Consider the following 20849-nt stretch of genomic DNA (forward strand, 5'->3'; position numbering starts at 1 on the left):
GGAACATTTATTCTATATGAACTGAGCTTCAGGCTCGGCACACCAACAAGAGCATGTGATAATAAATGTATTCTGGTAAACATGCTCAATGACAAATGTGTGTAGAAGAATATACATATTGACAAGTGCATGCAACCAATGGTTTACTCTTTCTATCTCAGGTATCACTTTGGGGAAAAATGTAGGAAATTCATTTAATGAACACTTGCAAAAAAAATGACATAAAGGTTCAAGTGCACATTAAATGTAATTAGCTTCAGTTTTGTGTTTTGTGATTTTTGCAATGTAATCACAGCATGATTCACCCCAGGTCACACATTTTGTTATGTGGTAAGTGTCGGTGGTGCAACTGCAAACCTCTGACATCTGGATTATAAATTCCTTCAGAAGCAGCTCCTTTTTCTGTACTCTGAATAATAAGAGAACTCCTATTCTCAGGTGTACAGCGAGTGCCTGTAAGCGCTGCAAACAGAGCACTAGTTGGTGACATCAGCTGAGCTCTTTGTCTCACTCAGCATCAACCTTCAGCATAGCTCTACCACTAATTGTGATAAAGTGCCCACTGTTTTTGAAAAGCTTGTGAATACTTTCACTCCAGAGCTAGAGGTGTCCTAATCAAGATACTATATGCCTGACTTATTGATTTCTGCAACAGTGTTACTGACATATGGACTGGTGCTTCATGTAGAATTTTTGCAATTGATTGCCTATGATATGCCACTATAAATTGCATAGTATAGTTACTCTTAATCTAAAATTCCCCAGTCTAATGAAGTACCGTACATAAAGAATGCAGAAGGATACAAATCTTACATTTTCACTTTTAAATTAAGTACATTTTTTTTGGGTGGCACAGTAGCGCAGTGGTAGCACTGCTGCCTCACAGTTAGAAGACCTGGGTTCGCTTCCCAGGTCCTCCCTGTGTGGAGTTTGCATGTTCTCCCCATGTCTGCATGGGTTTCCTCCGGGTGCTCCGGTTTCCTCCCACAGTCCAAAGACATGCAGGTTAGTTGCATTGGCTATCCTAAATTGTGCTTGGTGTGTGGGTGTGTGTGTATACCCTGCAGTGGGCTGGCACCCTGCCGAGGGTTTGTTTCTGCCTTGCGCTCTTTGTTGGCTGGGATTGGCTCTAGCAGACCCCTGTGACCCTGTATTAGGATGTCGGACAATGACTGACTGACTGACATTTTTTTCTCAATTTATAGAACATAGTGATTACAGGCACCAGAGTGCCATCAAAGTGACAAAACAAAAAGGGAAATTCCAACAAAAAGATTGAGCTGCCACCATCAAAGCTTAGCAATTGCTGTCATTAGTAGGTTCATCACAGAAGACAATTCACTAGGAACACCCTCAGGACTGATATGTTAGGGAACCACAGAAGGAAGCGTGCAGTTTATTCTAAGAATACTAAATGTTTTTGACCATCCAACCAGAAAGAGAAGTCAGGTGGGCTTAACAAGAGAAGAAGCTGCTACTTTAAAGGTTTAAGCCTAAATGAAAGAGCAGTATAACAGTAAGAGGGAACTTTATAGTCCAAGACAAAAAGCATCTGGTTTGAGACCGAGTTCCTTAAAAGACTACAGATTGTTTAGGAAGGCTGGGAGTGGCCACAGTGAATTTCAGCATGGTGTGCCTGCAGACAAAGGAAGAGCCTAGCCCCAGAACTCATTCAGGACCTTGGCAGATATAAACCCTACCTTGGGCATAAACATCATCTTGAGCTTGTGGACAATTAATCTTGCAGAATAATGAGAGCTGGAGCAAAAGCTCATTGGAAGGAAAGACAAGACACCAGGCATGCAAATATTGACCAAGTTGGGATAATTAAATGGAGAATTTTGGAGTGGAACACTTGGATGGTGGGCAAGTATGTACATTCCAGGCTGTTAAGATCTGTGTGGATTTTTCACTGGGTTTTCCCATGTCTAATAATGTGCAGTTTTGACTTCCCAATGACTCTCATTGGTCCATTATGATCAAGTGTGTAAACAGATGTTCATGAAGTGCTCAGATATGGTCAGTGAAGTGTGTTAAGCTTCCTGCAACTACTGTTAACAGCATCATTCATCATTCACTTCCACACAGCCAATATATGGCACAACATGTGAAGCTGATCGTATATCTTCACCTTAACTAATAATTTCTTCTGCATCAACCAATGTACAATTAACAAATGTGCCACTTTGTTGTGTTATAACAACAGCAAAAGTCTTCCAGTTTCATTATAATTTGTCCTTGTACTGTTATTAACATTTTGGTGCAGGCTCTTGTGGTGGTCTATGACAGTTAAGCAAACAAAATCATTTGCATACCGGACCATACTAATCTCTGTTCTTAATTTTAATGTTAATGGAACCTGTACCTCTCGGTGCAAGTATGGTACTTTTGTGTCACAATGTATATAATTACTACTGACACCTGGAATGACCTAAAATCTGTCTTGACTGGTTTTTTTTTAAGTCTAAACAGCAAAATGCTATTTTTGTTCATCTCGATAGGTAAGAAAGAGAAAAGTTTTGAGGTAGTTATAATCAATAATAATGCACTTGAGATTGTCTATGTGTTTCATTTTAATTGGCACATGTAAGTAAGAATTTCACAGTACTGTATATACATTAAAATAATGACCCTAATAAAACTTTAAATGTTAATGAAAATTAATCAAAATGAAAAGAAACTTTGTTCACTCTAAAACCTACATAAAAATTGTGCCACATTCCTAAACAGGTTATCGTCAGATGGCAACAGAGGGACCAGTGAGGCCTGGCACTGTACATTATCTCAGCTGTGAAAAGCTTAATAGTGTTTTATATTCCAGGTCAGAACATATGCAACTGGAGATTCTCGTGCAGTGTGGGTAGTTGCTTGACCAAAACTTCTTAAAATTGCACAGTGTATGCTTGGCATAAAAGATCAAAAGATTCAATATAAAGTATTTTCATAGGAACGTTTAGGCATATTGCTAAGGCACACATTATAAGTTGTGCTACTCTAATAAGCATTGAACAAACAACAGGATAAAAGGTGTGAAGTTTGAGGAGACAGTGTGTCAATGATTGGGGCCATGTTGGAGGTCAAGATAATACCTGATGCCAGTGATTCTCAATCAGTGCAGAAGACCACTACCAGGCTATATTAAATTTCCAGGGGAATTGAAAATAACTGAAAATAATTATAAAATAGCATTAAAATACTTAAATCACTAAAAATTAAGCCAGAGAAGGGGTGTCAAATGTAAGCCTGGATCCAGGCCTAGAATCTTTTTAAAGTGGCCTGATTCATTAATATTTAAAATAAGTTATATGTGGTTCACAATGGCTGTTAGTTGTTTTAAAGAACCCCTTTAAAGTGTGTTTCATATATAGACTGTATCTATATATATTTTAGCTGGATTACATTTACATCTGCCATTAAAATGCACCACCAGTGTCTGCATCATGTCTAGATAGAGATCAGATGGATTCGCCACATATGTACACCAATTTGGAGTTTAGTTGTCTCTTGCGTTAGTCGCTACAATGCATTGCAGCTACTAACCTATAGTTAGAATGGGAACGGGCTGCTCATAATGACCCAACAAGAAAGAGTGAGACAAAGGGGACATGCCTCACTGTCATAAAGAGCTGTAACGTTTTAGCATAATGCCAAAGAAGTGAAAGTCCCATTAAGGAAATGATAGCTCAACTTCAGATATACAGCTGCTACCACTCTACTCACTTTTTAAAGCTTCAAACATGTCAAAGCTGGCCACCATTCCTTAGCTTACCTCACTGCTACCACTACTATACACAATCATTTTGTCTTTTCTTCTGACTTGATTGTTGTATTTGGATAAAAAAAACACTTGCATGTCCACATATCTGATAGAAACATTCAGGGCTAAATATAGAGGAAAACAAAGTAGCTTCTCTAATTATGGTGTTAAAAAATCACTGCAGTGACTAATTCTGCATTTAAAAAATTACTTTTGATATTTTTTATTTTCAAAAATACTTAATGATTTTATGTTTAATTTAAAAAAATAAAACTTAAGCTGAATGAGTAGTGAGCATCTTTTTTGATATCAAAAATATAAGCAATGACAAATTCTGTATTTTGTTAAAAACTGGTTGATATCTATCTCTAAATGCCTACTTATTTTTACGTTATGAATAAAAAATTCAGACAATAGTAAAAATAATTTTTATTTAGGATGTTTTTGTAAGGGTCTATTAAGTTTTCATTATAATTTAAAACCACAGGCAATGTAATAGCCCTAACTTTTGTTAATAAATATGAGTTCAGAAAAAAGTATATTTATCCAGATTGCAGCAGAAGTACAAAAGGGTAAATATCATGGCCTGTGTGGGAAACCTTGGAGGAATAAAGGTTGAGAACAACTGCCAGACACCATGCACATCTTTCTGCTGTCATGCAAATGTGAAGTCTGCTCCCTGCTTTCCTTCCTTGTAACTTCAAAAATAGAATTACATGCAGGGGTAAGGTTATCTTGGAAATCTCCTTAACAAGGAGTCTCTCATGGCCATTTATACCTGAAAACAACTGTAAATTAATTTGGCTTAAATATGGACTGGAACAATCAGAAGGTTCACAGTGTGACATTTGTAAACCAATCCAACACATTATGAAGGTGGAGCTCAGATTAGGGGTGCTGATTTAAACAGTTAGACATGGTGCTTTCGTCAATGTTGTCCAACTAATAGCAAGTCTGTCATTATGTATAATGGAAAAATCATGTATAGCTAAAAAGTCTCCCAGAAACATCCCTTTTAAAATATAACTGTGTGTATATGTTAAGATTACACATAACCTGTTGCAAAGAAAAAAATGCATTCTGCAAATTCATATTACACTTTGACATTCAAAGGCATTACTGTACTAGGGGCAAGTCGCTCACAAGATGTGGTCTCCCTCACTCACATTTATGACAATACAGTCAAAAGTAAATGTAAGGTTCAAAGAATTGATAGCTATGTCACAAAGAAATTGACTGTAGAATGTACTAGAAGGTGGTGAAAGGAGCTCCCATTAAGAGAGGTCATTTTTGCTGTTGGCAGCAAACAGCCACAACCAAAGCATTCAAAACAGTAAATGTGCGTAAAGACAATGACACCACTCCAGAAAAACCACGGAACATAGTTTATTAAGTTAAAATAATTTTAATAAATGTAATAATTGAATTTAAATAAATCATTGCATAATTGTAAATGACAAATATGCCATACCAAAATCTATACAAATACCATTATACTGAGGTGAACATTATTCTTAAGACACCATCCATCCATCCATTATCCAACCCGCTATATCCTAACTACAGAGTCACGGGGGTCTGCTGGATCCAATCACAGCCAACATAGGGCACAAAGCATGAAACAAACACCGGGCAGGGCACCAGCCCACCGCAGGGCATCTTAAGACACCCATTTTGAAATAATAACATTAATAGGGCCTTAACGGGAGGGAATTTGGTTGCTCTTTAAGAAAGAACTCCTGTGGGCAAAGCCTTTTCAGTGGCTGATTTTGCCACTATCCACTACCAAATCTTTAACAAGTTATTCCCAAGCATGTATTCTTGTTCTGAGAACCATGAGTGACCCTGTGAAGCTACCCAGAAAGAGGCAATAATACACTGACCACAGATATCACTGAAACCCTGACAATGAAAGACACACTGAGCCCAGGCCTCAACTAATCAAAATGGAGGTACTGCACCTTTAACTTTTTTTAACTGGTGTGAGAATAATACAGTAGGGTGCACCTTAGCTACCAGGTGACTACCCCTTTCCTTATTCCTTGGACTTGTCATTTGACAAGAAAGTTGCACTGTGGATTCCAACTGCTCCTCCAGAGCATGGAAATCTTTAAGAAAGTAGAAAGTTCATATAGAAAAAAAAAATACAATAATAAAAGATTTCCTGTCTAGTGACATTTCCTAGTCCCACAGATCAGGTCCTTTTTAATAGAATATAGCAAGTAGTAACTTATCCAATTTCAATACCACAGAATTCTTGCTGCATGATTTATCTTTCTGTAAAGTGAAGTGATGAGTAATTGTCACATCATCGTTGGCATTCACCATTGTGTTTTCACATTTATAAAGTATGGTATCAGGTTACAGTAACGTCATTACCACGTGTGTGCACTTATGAAGAAGTGAAAACAGCCGTTTCATTGGTATGGAATTATCAGCAGAAATTAGAGCCATCCCTTCAATTTTAAAGTGCTAGTAATTCTGTGAATGAATGTTACTCACTAAGACTAGAAAGTGAAATATGTGGGCTGTCTAAAGTGCAGTGTGTCTGCTCCACAGACTCAAACTGGAGAACATTCCTATTACTATATGCAGCTACATGAAGTGTAACATGAGTCCCACTTAAAGTGTATGGGACAGTGGGGTGCCAGCAGTAGGCAGCAAAACATCCATCAAATTTCAAATCTGCTTATTTAGCAAAGTAGGGTACAAAGAAGGGATCAACCCTGAATGGGACCCAATTCACAGAAAATCAGCAATTTGGAAGTGACTAAGGGAGGTTCTAAGTTTTGGGCATATGAACTAAGAGACTGGCATGAGGATGTTGCCAATCCCTCTTTTTTACAGTCAGGGACATATAAGGGAATACAATGGGGTCATACAGTGGCTATGAAAAGTCCCCTCCCCCCACCTCCATGAAAGTTTTCACATTTTGTTATTATACAACATTGAATCTGACTAGATGTTATTTTGGGTTTTTTGACACTGATCAAAAGAAAGGAACTCTTAAATGTCAAAGTGAACCCAAAGCTCTGTAAAGTGCTTTAAATTACAAATATAAAACACAAAATAATTGACTGCATAAGTATTTAGTAGATGCACCTTCAGCAGCCATTAAAGTCTTGAGTCTATCTGCACAGGGTCTCTCTTTCTCTTCATTGGTTTTGCACATTTGAACACTGCAATTTTTCTCTATTCTTCTTCATAAAACTGCTCAGGCTCTGTCACATTGCATGAAGATCATGAGTGAACAGCTTTTTTTAAGTCCAACCACAAATTCCCAGTTGAATTCAGGTATGGACTCTGACTTGGTCAGTCCAGCACATTGATATTGTTGTTTCTAAGCTATTTCTTTGGCTTTATGTTTGGTGTCATTAGGAAACAAATCTCCTAATGTGCAGGTTTCTTGTAGACTGCACCAGGGTTTCCTCTAGGATTTCCTTATATTTTGCTTCATTCATTTTCCACAATGACCTCACAAGCCTCCCAGAGCCTATTGTAGAAAAGCATCTTCACAGAAAGATGCTTCCACTGCCATGTTTCACAGTGGGGAAGGTGTATTTTTGATAATGTGTAGAGTTTGGTTTACGCCAAACATGCCATTTATTGTGACAGCTACAAAGGATTTACAGCTGTGCCATACTATTTCCATTTCTTAATAATTAAATTAAAGAGACATTTTTTCAGTTGATCAGCATAAGAATAAAATGTGAAAATCTCAAAGGGGGTAAATACTTTTTAAAGAAACTTTACATAAAGGCCAGACTAAAGAAATTACATCTTGCATGACTATTCTTAACACTGATTTAATGCTTGCAGCCAAAAGTGGGCACAAATTCTTAGTAGTATAATCCACTGTCCTGAGTCATTAACAGTACAATGAAATGAAGCTCAGTGTACCAATGGACATCTGGGCTGGAGGCTAGAATGGCGAACAGGAAGGACAGTAAGAGGAGCAGAAGAGATAAAGGTGAGAGTGAACACAGAGGATTTGGGAGGCCAGTAAAAATTGAAGTGCCAGTTAGGGCTGCTGATGTGACTAAGTTTCATTAGAGCCCAGTATTAAGAATATTTGGACACTGTCCTTTTTCCATCTTAGGCACAGTTCTAGGACTAGACCATTCATTACCTACCAAATGCTAACAAACTGGTCCAAGTGTTTATTACTAGCAGCCTTGGTTGCTGTAATGGAGGCACTGAGGTCCAAAACTGCTCCATAAATGTCAGCTGCAGCTACAATCGTGAACCATCTTGCACCTAAATCACCTTAAAAGATATAACTTGTAAGATTGTGCTTCTTATTGATACGACACTGAATAGCCTTGTTGTTTCCTACATTTTTGATCTTCTGCAGCCATACATGTCTGGTAGGCAGGCTAGGTTGTCATCTGCAGCCAGCATACTGGACAGATGCAGTAGGGTGACAGACATCATTTATAGCAGGAGTTCCTGGGTCTGAAGCTCCCTGTCTCCTGGCTTCCTTCACTTCCATACTAAAGGTGCTTCTGTCTAGTTTCACATATAATTCAAACTTCTTGCTTCTGACAAACTTCACTCAATGAGCTGTACTTTCTTCTTTATCTCTAAACTTTACTGCCATATTAAAGGTGCCTTAAGTATATACAGCTTTTATTATGGCTGGTTGTCTAGTGGGTGGAACTGTGGCACACTAGTTATTGCTGATGCATCACAGCTCCACTGAGCTGTGTTCCACTTACTAGCCAACTACTGTGTAGATTTTGCATGTTCTCAGGATGTTAGTATAGTTTTTCTACAAGTTATGAAGCATTTATCTCACAGAAGTGCACATGAAGTTCATTAGTGCCTCTAAACTGTACTAGTATGCCTGAATTTGCACGGAGAAGGATTGGAATTCTGTCCAGGGTTGATTCCTGCCTTATGTCTAATGCTGCTGTAATAGGCTCTGATTCCATGCAATCATGGGTTTTTAAAATGTATAGATATTTTTATTTGTTTTATGTTTTTCAAAAGCCCTTACTTCATAAATGTAACTGATGAAGGGCAGGCAAATTTTTTTGGTTTTGAATGGTTTTGTTCCATGCACATCTTGTGTCTTTTCAATAAAATATACAGTATGTGTAAATATATGTGCAATGGTCCAAGTAGTATCAAGCATTTTTGAATATTCAACTTTTGAAAGAGTTTAAAAAGTAAGATAAAAAGAAGGCTCACAGTAAAATGACTTCATGTCAGCAGCTGGTCATATTTGCCAACAGAAAAACTCCCCAAACAGCAGTCGCCAATTTAATTTAAAACAAAAAGTGTTAAAAGCAAAATAAAAATGCTTCTTGTCATTATGTTGCACCTTAACCACAGAACAGCAACCAACAGGCACTCTCTACTGAAATGAAAAAAAAAAAACAATAAACAGAAGACTTTACATATGCCGCCCCCTAAAGAGGAAAAGAACACATATTAATAGCCCAAAGGAGAAACCACAATGGATCATAAAATAGCAGTTCACGTTTAGAGAGAAACTGTGCCCAGCACTCCTCCTCGTTGAGCAAAATAAAACATTTCATTTTGTCGGCTCCACCACCTAGAATGTGAATGTGTTTTGGACTTTGTTTTTCATCTGGTTTGCATGCCTCTAGGGAGGGTTTGTGTGGGTTTCTTTGCACAACATCTCTTTAAAGTAGCTTGCTTATTTTCTTTACTTATTTATATTTGCCTGTTGGATTAAGTGGGTTTTGTAAATGGGTGGCTGGATGGATAAATGGGTGAAAGATGTGGGATGTCAATCTACTGCATTGAAAAGTGAATGAATGCGCACATGACTGAATGAATGAAAGAATGAATATATCAGATGACAAATCAATCAATCAATAAATAAAAGGGTAGTATAGTAACACATTGAAACTGCCTCACAGATGTGGTGTCCTGGGTTTGATTCCCGTGCACATTCATTGTCCATGTGGACTAGGCATATTCTGCTTGTGTCTGCATGGGTTTTCGCCCCATACTTGTATCTCCAAAGATGTGCAGGTCATGTTAATCATGGATTGTATCACAGACTGGCAACCTTCCAGTGTTGCTTCCTGCCTTGCACCCAGTATTGCTGTGATACAGTTCTCTGTGGCTTTGAATTCATTTAAATAAGTTCGAGAGTTATGACAGTCACAAATTGTAAAAACAGCTTGACAGAACAACTGCACAGTTTTTCTCTACATGCTCTTTTAGTTCCAGCTGTCCTTTTTGTATTGTTTGATGGCACAGTAAAGATGTTAAAACCTATGGTGAGGTGTGCATGTTTTTGAGAAACTGGAACAAAAACAATTTCCTAAAATAATGGAGTACTGTTTTCAAAGCAAAATCCATGGGACTAAACCATAAAATAAGTCAAAACCAGTATTGCAAGAAGTTGTTACCACAAATTACGAGAATATCACAAGAAACAAAATGCTAGGACTATGAACAGAATCCAGAACTAAGAAGCTATCAGTCAACAATTAAAATGCCTAACACTAAGACATTGTGATGTGATGCTGTTATAAACTAGAGAGTTCCAAAGCGCACAAAGTCCAGAAAAAACTCACAAATGCCCACTAGAAGAAGGAATGCCATCAAAACCTGACTAATTTCACAAGACGGCAATGAAGAATCTTTATAATTAAATGTTTTTGTTTTTAAAAAAAAGCTGTGTTAAAAAAAGATTAGCTCCAAGGAGCACAAAGGCACAGAAAGCAATGCCTTTAAAATAGACAAACTACAGACAAACAATGTCTGAGTACACAAACCAGAAGACCAAAACAAAAAACAGAGCAAGGGTTAAAAATATCCAGAATTCACAAAATGGCATAGTAGAAACTCAAAAGAAGCCACCACACCACAGGTGCCTTCAAAATGAACAACAAGGGACTTTGGATTTCCCTCAGCTTTTATAGGACGTAGAAGAATCCCTTGATGGTGGTGGGCAGGAGGCTCCGTGTATACATAGATACATAGAAACTAAATACCCAACAATACTGACATAAACAAAGGAATACAAAATGAACAGGAAAGAAATAAAAATGGCATTTGAATCCCACCTGACAATACAACGACCCTGGCTAAAAATACAACAGACACAAGTGCCTGTTGGGAGTTATTTCTTAGCAATGATGCTGTGCATTTAGGTACTCTTCGACAAAATGCTGAGACTCTAAAAAGCCAGTGTGATGCGCTTAAAATTAAATTATTGCATGAATTCATCTGGTATTGTCTACAACTTAAACATTTTTTTATATTATTTTAATATATTTGTTTTGAAAGTTGCTGTTGGCACCTTTACATGGGTAACCAGTGTGATTGGATAAAAGATCAGCTGGAGGTTCCATTAATTTTCCGATCTGACGATGCAAAATTAGTAAATTTAAAAAAAAACTTAAACCTTTTGTTATTGTGCTTCTTGTAAGTTTCATTTGCTTTGACCTCTTTGCCTGTTGGTTTGACTTTGATACTTGTTTCTTGTTAGGATTTGGTAGCTAGGCTTATTTCTATTTGATTTGGGTTAATTTTTTACATGCTTCTCCTGGTTTAGCTCAGTATATAAATCACTTGTCTTTTTCTTGGCAGGACGTATGGTAATGTTCCCTAAAAATGAAGTTTTAAGAATGTTCACAACAAATAAACAGAAAAAAAATATCTAAGAGAAAAAATCTTTTTGAAGATGTCCAAGGTTCACCAATTCTTAATACTAAGAGTATTAAGTTATGTTATGAGTGAATCATCACCATTCCTTGCCTTCTGAAAACACTTTTTTGTTGTGACACACTGAAGTGATCCAAACTAAAGTAAGCTGCAAAGTTTTCAACGTAATCTATGATTGTTGCCTTCAGTTTTCCCTTTTTAATTCACTGCAATGTTCTTGTTATGTTATCTATCCATATATTTTATGAAGCTATCTATTTCTGTATAAGATGGAGGAGAACTTCAAGAACCATAACTAGTCAAAACACCAACCCTATCATTTTATAATTACAGATGCACAGTATATTTTTGATGTGAAGTGATATAGTAATACGGGTAGGGGTCTTGTCACGTGTGCAGAGTACAGTGAAATTGACACTCCCTGATGCTGTGATAAGAGTGTTGTGCAAACATAAGGTCATGTCACATTAGACAATTTTTCCAGCAATTTACAATAGCAGATATCATATTCTTACCAGTTGTGTAATCTACAACTCATTGTAACTAGTCTGTGTGCTGACATATAGCTAAATCAAACAGGACTGATTTTGCCTCAAGTCTATGTGTACAAGAGGGAAGAACTAATGAGTCCTCATACAGAAGTAAAATGCATATATTTCAGCTACGAAGAATAAGGAATTTGGGTGTTTTGGACCACATCAACAGAAGAGAGGCTAGTCTGTCTGATATCTCTTGTTCTGTGTACCACAGCAGAATTGAAAAAATAAAAAAGGGCAGAGATTACTGTACATCCTTACAGCACTAGCTGTGTCACGCAGCACGTTATTGGTGAGTTTGTGATACTTTGAAAATGTAAGCATGTGCTGAAAAGGTTGTCACAAGACATAGGCCATATTAGAATCATGTTGTCTATAATATTAACTCTTAAAAAATCATCAATTGAATGAAAACCTCCAAAGCTATTTTAGGTTATCATTAAAACCTCAAAAGAAAAACAGCAGAGCCAAACAGGTTACCACCAAATTAGCACAAATTCTACAATGACTTTTTAAATATTTGAAATCAAAACTATGAGCAAGAAACAAATCACTCAATGATCTACAATAATGATGAGAGATGGAAAATTAGGCTTGAATTACAACGTTGTGTCAGGCTGTTAATGGTGACTGATAAACCACACATAAAAGTGCAGAGATACAAAAAAGATGAGTAAGGTGGGAGCTGAAATTCTAAAAGCTGGGGTCAAAACACAGAAGTTGAACATTGAAACGAAAAACAAGAACCAAGTGAGTTTAAGGTTTAACTCAATGAACAAATGAGGACAATTGAAAGAAGCCTGTCGAAATTCTGAGAGTCAGGTAACTGCAGTGTTATTTTTGTTGCTTAGCAACAGCAACTGAAGCCATGAATAGAGAGAAAAAGCATTTGGTGGGTGTGGCCACACACACTGGATGAAGATGCAACCTTCACATGGAAGGTACCCCAGCAATTAGGGGCTGTGAAGTTTAAGGGCTGGGAGGCTAATGTGCTGTTCTCATATTGTGTTGTACATTATAGATACTGAATCTAGTAAGCTCTGAGTATAAGTCAGCCCTTGTGCTCGTTCCATTTTTGGTATTTTTCTAGCATTTGTCATTAAGAGTTTTTCTAAAATTCTTAATTAAATAACATTACCTATTCATAGTTTAAAACCAGTTTCATATAATGCTATTTCTTTTGCTTTATATCATACATATCTGTCATTTCCATGGAATTAGTAGAATATGCTTCTTAGGCAATAGAAGGCATGGCAACTTTAAAATAAGGTATAAAGTAGATTAAAATTTCAGGTGACATCTGTGTTTCAGGGCAGGGTGGTGATGCAGTTGTCAGCACGCTGCTTTGCTGCTCCAAGACACACCAGCCTGATCTCCATAATAGTTGCTTTCTGAATGGAGTTTGGGTATTCTCCCAGTACCTTTGTGATTTTCTTCTCACATCTTAAAGACACACATTAATTAATCTGAATTGTTCCAATAAGGATGCAGCAGATTTGGGTGCCATACAGTATTGGTGCCTGAAGTTGATGGGATGGGTTTGGGCTACCATTAAAATCGGATCAAGCCAATTTAGTACATACATAGAAAGAACTCTGCTTCAAATATTTCACAGTACTCACCTTACTTGTACTGCTAAAGAAAGTTTAATTCATGTGTTTCAGCTGCAGCAAACTTCCTGCTGCCTGAGATGCTAGCATTAGTAGACTGTGGTAACACCTGCAGAAAAGTAATGAAAATTTGATCGTAGCAAAGGAATTACACATATGCTATGATCCATTTAAGCATAGAAATTCTAATGCATGGCAAATTACTTAATAGGATAAGTAAGCTGCTCTCTTTGTACAAGCAACAGCATGGCCTTTTTGGCTTGCTTGACTTGCTGGCATCAGAAGAACTGAGAACAAAACTAAGGAGTCCATGTAGGAAATTGTTCATGTTTTTAAGTATAACCTGAATTTCATTATGTGTCAATAATAAGCTGATCCTCTTACATTATGATTATCAAAAATGTATCAACTTGTACTCAAGTTAAACGCAGGCTAGAATTGTGACAGAAGTTGTAAGTCTGTTAATAAAATATTCCTCTGAATTTGTGCAAGGTTCGTCAAGTTAATTGCCAAACAAGATATCTGCATGAGAATGGAAATTCCCTCACTGCATTTGAAATTTAAAACAAGCAGAATGTTTGAAAGTGGAAGGTGGTATTCTTGAAACTATTTTCACTGTACAGTAATCTGGTTGCCTAATGAGTTAACTTCCAGCCAAGTCAAATAGGAATTATACTGTGGACTGTCTTGAGACCAGTTCATCCTGGAATATAATCTTTATATTATAAATATAAATAAATATACATATGCATATACATATATGTATATCCTTCAATCCATTTTCGAATCCCTTTTATCTAGAGAAGGGTTATAAAACTAATAGTTAAAGACATTTATAGTGCTTGTCTAATCTACTCAAACCACTTTACAAAGACAGTGGGGAACCACTGCAACCACCTCCAATTTGTAGCATTCACCTGGTTGATGTAATGGAAGCCATTCTTGCACCAGTGTGCTCACTACATATTAGCTATTAGGTGGTGAAGCTGTGAGAGAGATAGCTATCCAATAAGGGACAGGGGATGAATAGGGAGTCAGAATGATCAGGCCATGGTGGGCAATTTAGGCTGGACAACCAGAAACATCCCACAGATTTTGAAAGATGCAGAGGGATCTTTTATGACCACAGAAATTAGGGACTTTATGTCTCATCCGAAGGATGGCACCAATTTTTACAGCCCAGTGTTTCAGTCACTGCCCTTGGGCATTGTGGTCCTCACACACACCACAGAGTAAGCACCCCCTGATGGCCTCAATAGCACCTCTTCAAGTGGTAGCCTAAATATTTCATAAATAGTTTCCCATCCAAGTGCTGACCAGGCCCAAACATGCTCAGCTTAAATTGTATTACCTGTTCTTATGTGCAGGGCGTAATGTTGCTACAGGGTTGTGGGAAAGTTGGAGCCTATCCAAGAAAGCACTGGACGCAAGACAGGAACAGTCCATGGACATTATGCCTATCATGATTCATCCAAGGTTATTACAGGTTTGGGTTTATTCCTGTATATTTAATGTTTTTGTTGGTTTAAAGGCCTTCATCTTTTGTTACTAATTCTGTTTTTTTGTTTTGATTTTATATATAGTAAATTTAGTTTTTTTTTTTTTTAAATACTGTTTTATTTAACTGTTTCACTTAAGTATTATGCGTTTTGCTTGTATTCCTTATGTTTTGTGGCCATAACTCCAAGAGGTACAGCCACTCTGATGTCATGGCTGAAGTGCCTTCAGAAAGCATTCAGACCCCTTCATTTTTTTCATTTTGATATGTTGCAGTTTTGTGCTAAAATCAATTATATGTATTTTTCCCCACATCAGGCAACACTTAATACCCCAGAATGAAAAAAATAGGATTTTATAAAATTTTGCACCTGCAGCAACTTATTTCTATTAATTAATTGAGTTTTATTCCATCATTACTCCACACCACATTTTGTTATCAGCAGTGCCTGGACAAAAATAGCCAGCTGTTCAAACACCTGTGATAACAGAAAACGATCCTGCATTGGTCTTTATTAATTTGAATTATAAAACATAGCTGTATCTTAATGAACACTGAATTTATTATTATTCAAAATAATGAATACTTTTTTTGGGACACCTTGTTTGTATGTGTGTGTGTGTTTATATATATATATATATATAGTGGCAGACAACCAGGGATTCTGCCCTGCAGGGACGCCTGGAGGAAGGACAGACCGGGAGAGCAGCACTATTCTTCCTTGGGCACCTGGAGTGTCCTAGAGCCCTGGAGGACAGCGCTTCCGTCACACCAGGAAGTGCTGCCGGACCAGGGATGGTATACGCCCGGAGTACTTCTGGGTGCAAGGGCGGCACTCCTGACACACTGGGGAGTGCTGCTGGAAGTTCGTCATCGGACACCTGGAGCACATCTGGGGCGTTATAAACTGGGTCGCCTCACTCCATTGAGGGAGCCAGAGTCGGGTGGAAGAGGACATAGCTTGCGAGGAGTGGAGTGCAGGCAGTTGAAAGGACCAAGGACTGAGAAAAAATGTAAATACTGTAAATAGTGTGGAAAAAACATGTGTATTGTGGACATTTTGGTGTCATGTCTGTCTGTGGCCGGGCTATCTTTTACAATATATATATGGCCCTCGGCTGTAAGTATGAATCACCTCAACTCGGTTGGCTGTAAATTGGCCCATGACTTACTATATATACATACACATACACATATTATACATACAGTATATGGATGTAGTAATAACAACAACAACATTTATTTATATAGCACATTTTCATACAAAAAGTAGCTCAAAGTGCTTTACATAATGAAGAATAGAAAAATAAAAGACACAGTAAAAAATAAGTCAACATTAATTAACATAGAATAAGAGTAAGGTCCAATGGCCATGTTGGACAGAAAAAACAAAAAAAACTCCAGACGGCTGGAGAAAAAAATAAAATCTGTAGGGATTCCAGTCCATTAGACCGCCCAGTCCCCTCTGGGCATTCTACCTAACATAAATGAAACAGTCCTCTTTGGATTTAGGGTTCTTATGGAAGGACTTGATGATGATGGTCAAGTAGACCTCTGCTTTTTAATCCATCCATCATTGTTGCATCATGAGGCTTTGAGTAGGTGGTGGCCTGTCACCACCACAAAGAAACCGGAAAAAGAAACAGAAAAGAGAGTAGGGGTCAGTACGGATTTTAGGGCCACCATGAATAGTTATTATGATGAACTGAACATACAGAGTATCAGGATTTAGTTAAAGTGAAGTTATAAAAGGCCATGTTAAAGTAATGTGTTTTCAGCAGTGTTTTAAAATGCTCCACTGTATCAGCCTGGCGAATTCCTATTGCCAGGCTATTCCAGATTTTAGGTGCATAGCAGCAGAAGGCCGCCTCACCACTTTTTTAAAGTTTTGTTCTTGGAATTCTAAGGAGATATTCATTTGAGGATTTAAGGTTACGATTTGGAATATAAGGTGTCAGACATTCTGATATATAAGATGGGATGAGATTATTTACGGCTTTATAAACCATAAGCAGAATTTTAAAGTCAATCCTGATTGTAATGGAGGTAGCAGGACCTGTTTCCTTATGTAGAGGCTAATGAGGCTATGGAGGTAACTGCAACTTCAGCATATCACTCTCGCTATTGATTCTGTTTTGTTTTTTTTTTTTTTTTGCATTTTTGTGCTTTGTTTTGATTTTTTTGCTTTAACTCCTGTTTTCCATATTGTAGTATTAGACATTATTTATATGTATGTTTTTTGACTTTATTCAGCTTTTGAATTTTATTCCTCATTCAGACTTAGTTTGGTAAAGTTAATTTATATTTTCATCTTAATTTTCATTGTTAATGTAATACCATCAAGAAGTGCCATGTGACTTTGACGTAACAAAACATTCTTGTCATCACTCTTGTGATGTCACGGAAGAGACACTATAATACATAACTGCTTTACCATCCGTTATCTCTCCGTGGGTTCTCTACATTTCTTATCTCTTATTTCTTATCTCTTTTACGCATTAATGTCTGTTTTGTGCATAATATTTTTTGTGATTAATGTCTTGGCTGTTGATTCATGGTTGCCTGAACTTTCAGTTTTGCCCCTGATTACATCTCAGTCTAGGAAAATCATCTGTTGGTCTTCTGTCACTAACTATAATCCTCAGATGCTCCTCATAGGACACAACACTCTAAAGGTACTGTTTCTGTTTTGCAAAATGGATTTGTTTGCTTTAGGTTTTGCTTTTTTTAATTTTTAATACATTCTTTAAATGTCTGAGAAACTTTGATATGTTTATATTAGAGCCTTAGATTTTTCAATTTTTCTTTCATTTTTATGTAGGCATTTTTGAACTTTTTGATATTTAAAAACATCTGTTTCCTGTTGAATTTTTGCTGCCTGGTTTATGTTTATTTTCTCTTTTATTCTTATTTTTGAATCATTATTTTCCATATGTTTCTTGTTTTATGTATTTTTTTTAAAGTACATTTGTTTTTGTGCATTTTTCTGTCTTAATATTGCTATGTTTAAATATTATTTAATATTTGTAGTTTGAAGAGTAAAACTCTTTCTGTTGTCAGTCAGTCATTTTCCAACCCGCTATACCCTAACTACAGGGTCACGGGGGTTTCCTGGAGCCAATCCCAGCCAACACAGGGCACAAGACGGGAACAAATCCCGGACAGGGCGCCAGCCACCGCAGCACACACATACACACACCCACACACCAAGCACACACTAGGGACAATTTAGGATCATCAATGCACCTAAACTTCCGACTGTGGGAGAAAACCAGAGCACCTGGAGGAAACCCACGCAGACACGGGAAGAACATGCAAACTCCACACAGTGAGGACCCGGTAAGCGAACCCAGGTCTCCTTACTGCGAGGCAGCAGCGCTACCACTGCACCACTGTGCTGTCTTTCTGTTGTAATATTTTTCTGGTGTTCCGAATATTTGATAATGTTTTGGGATTTCTATTGTTATATTGTGGATTTGGACTGATTTACTTTACGTTGCTTTATCCTTCCAAGCCAGAGGTTTTTTTATGGTTTACCCACTGTCATGAAGGGTATTTTTTAAAAAAAAAATATTTTTTATGCTTTAACCACTTTGAATGTTTAAAGTATTTTTTTTTTAACTTTAAAAGCAAAATCCCCATTTTGGGCCTGTACAGGCCAAATCCTGTCTGTAGTCAGGCTACCTGGAATAAGGCCTATCTCAGTGCAGACCACTGAAGGACGTGGCCTGGTTTGTGGGTCTTTGTGGAGACCTTTAGCCCTCTTCTCCATGCTTGTACCGCAACAATAAAGAGGCCAGGTCTGACTTTTGGTTTTTCTCTGAGGTCTGTATCCTCTTTTGCTACTTGTGAGTGTCAGAAATCATTAAACCAAACTAGACATAAATATGAACAGCACATATGATAGATCATTAAAACCTGCAAATGATTTCTAGTCATCATCATTTTCTTTTTTTTTTATAATTGTTAAAATATCTGGGTGTTAGAATTTGAGGCCAGGGAGCTTACTGTATATGCCCTGCTCAGTATTAGTCTGTAAGCCAGGGCAGGATTGAGCCAGTAACTATGTGGTTGACAGGCCAAGCCTTAGCCTCCATCCCAAACTGCCTTTCTTGTTACTTTACATCAGAGGTCCTCAGGTTTGGTCCTTAAAGGCCATGATGGCTTCATGCTTTTGTTCCAGCATAATTGTTTAATTCAAATCAGGAACCTGTTACCCATGACTTGTCTATGCTTTCATTCCACCATGTCAAGTCATTATTATATTGTAGATTTTTCTTTTATAAGAATATCATTCAAATAATTTGTGGACTGGAGCAAATTAGTAATCCTCAGTCCTTAATTTTTTCTCTTTTTTATTTTCCCAACATATTACGGTGAACACATAAAAGTGTAAACAGGTCCAGATTAGATGGCACATGTCTGGTTCCTTTGTCATTTTTATATCATTAGTAACTGCCAGCTGGTAAATAAACAAATAAGAAAATAGAAAATGTAAATGGAGAGTTTTAAGACTCAAACAAATAAGTACTGGAAATGTAGACAAAAATGTAAAATATTCAATTCAATTTAATTACAAAATTGGCCTGGATCAAAAACTTGGAAACCCCACAGCCCTTCAGGATTAAACTTAAGGACCACTGCCTTACACTGTCACAGGACACATCTCTTCTCTGACATTTCTAACTATTAAAAATTTTAGGCTCCAGATTCCTTTCAGTGACAAAAACATTTAAAAAATGGCAATTTATTATCATAAATATCTCGGGTACTCCACCACTTCTTTTTTTTTCTTTTTTGGCTGAGAAGTGCAAGAACACTGTGGCTAACAGCTTTCTTCCTCATTCTTAGCACCTTATTCATTAGCTTACAAAAATACATCTTGTCAACTTCGCACCGCTGCGAATTCACAATTCACAATGATGTTCAAACAAAATGTATTACCTGTAAGAAAGTAATTGAGTTGGTGGTGGTTTGTAGCCCTGGTTTCTCTTAAAGATGACTCCATACTGTGTAATGCACTTGATACCATAAAAAAGAATTCACCAAGAACAACTACCCTTCTGGTAGCTGGTTGTGGTTTCTGAAAAAATATTCAAGCAAGACGTCCTATAGTCACCCTGGTATGACAATATCTCCAGTGCAGAGAGCCACACAGTGCACTGCAGCTTAGCAAATCAACCATTTCTGAGCACACATGATCACTAAAATCAGGGGCTCAGTAGGTAGAACATCTACTCTGTGGAGCAAGATGGTGGCACCTCCAACAACCTATGTTTGAGTTCTGCTGTAGTCCCAGTCTGTTTAGAGTTTTCACATTCTCAATGTCTCCATCTGTGTTCTCCAGAAAGTTTGGTTTCTTACTGCCCCAAAAGATGGGCATATTAGAATAACTAGTGAATTGAAAGTGGAAGTGAGGGTACCCATTCACTTGGGGTCCTGCCTTCTGCTTGAAACTACTGTGATGGACTCAGGCTCTGTGGGACCCTGTAGTGCCAAAGGTAGTCAAGGAAGACACAAGAATGGATATACAGTCACTTTTCCCACATAACAACAGGACGCAATGTGTCAGCTTCCTCTCCAATGTCATAAAATGTATCTGTGCAAATTAAATGGGCCTAAACTCCAAAAAATGTCAATGAAATTCACTTTCCTGGCTTGACCAAGAATGTGATTTTATAAGAGTTCTGGCCTTGTGGAGAATGCAAAATGCAAGAAGACCTCAAAGTTACCTACAGCTCACCAGCATTCATTTCATTAATTTGTCAAAGATGGTTATGTCTCGAGTTTCTCAGAAA

The sequence above is a fragment of the Polypterus senegalus genome, chromosome 15 (genome assembly GCF_016835505.1).
Source record: "Polypterus senegalus isolate Bchr_013 chromosome 15, ASM1683550v1, whole genome shotgun sequence".
In the NCBI taxonomy this organism is placed as follows: Eukaryota; Metazoa; Chordata; class Cladistia; order Polypteriformes; family Polypteridae; genus Polypterus; species Polypterus senegalus.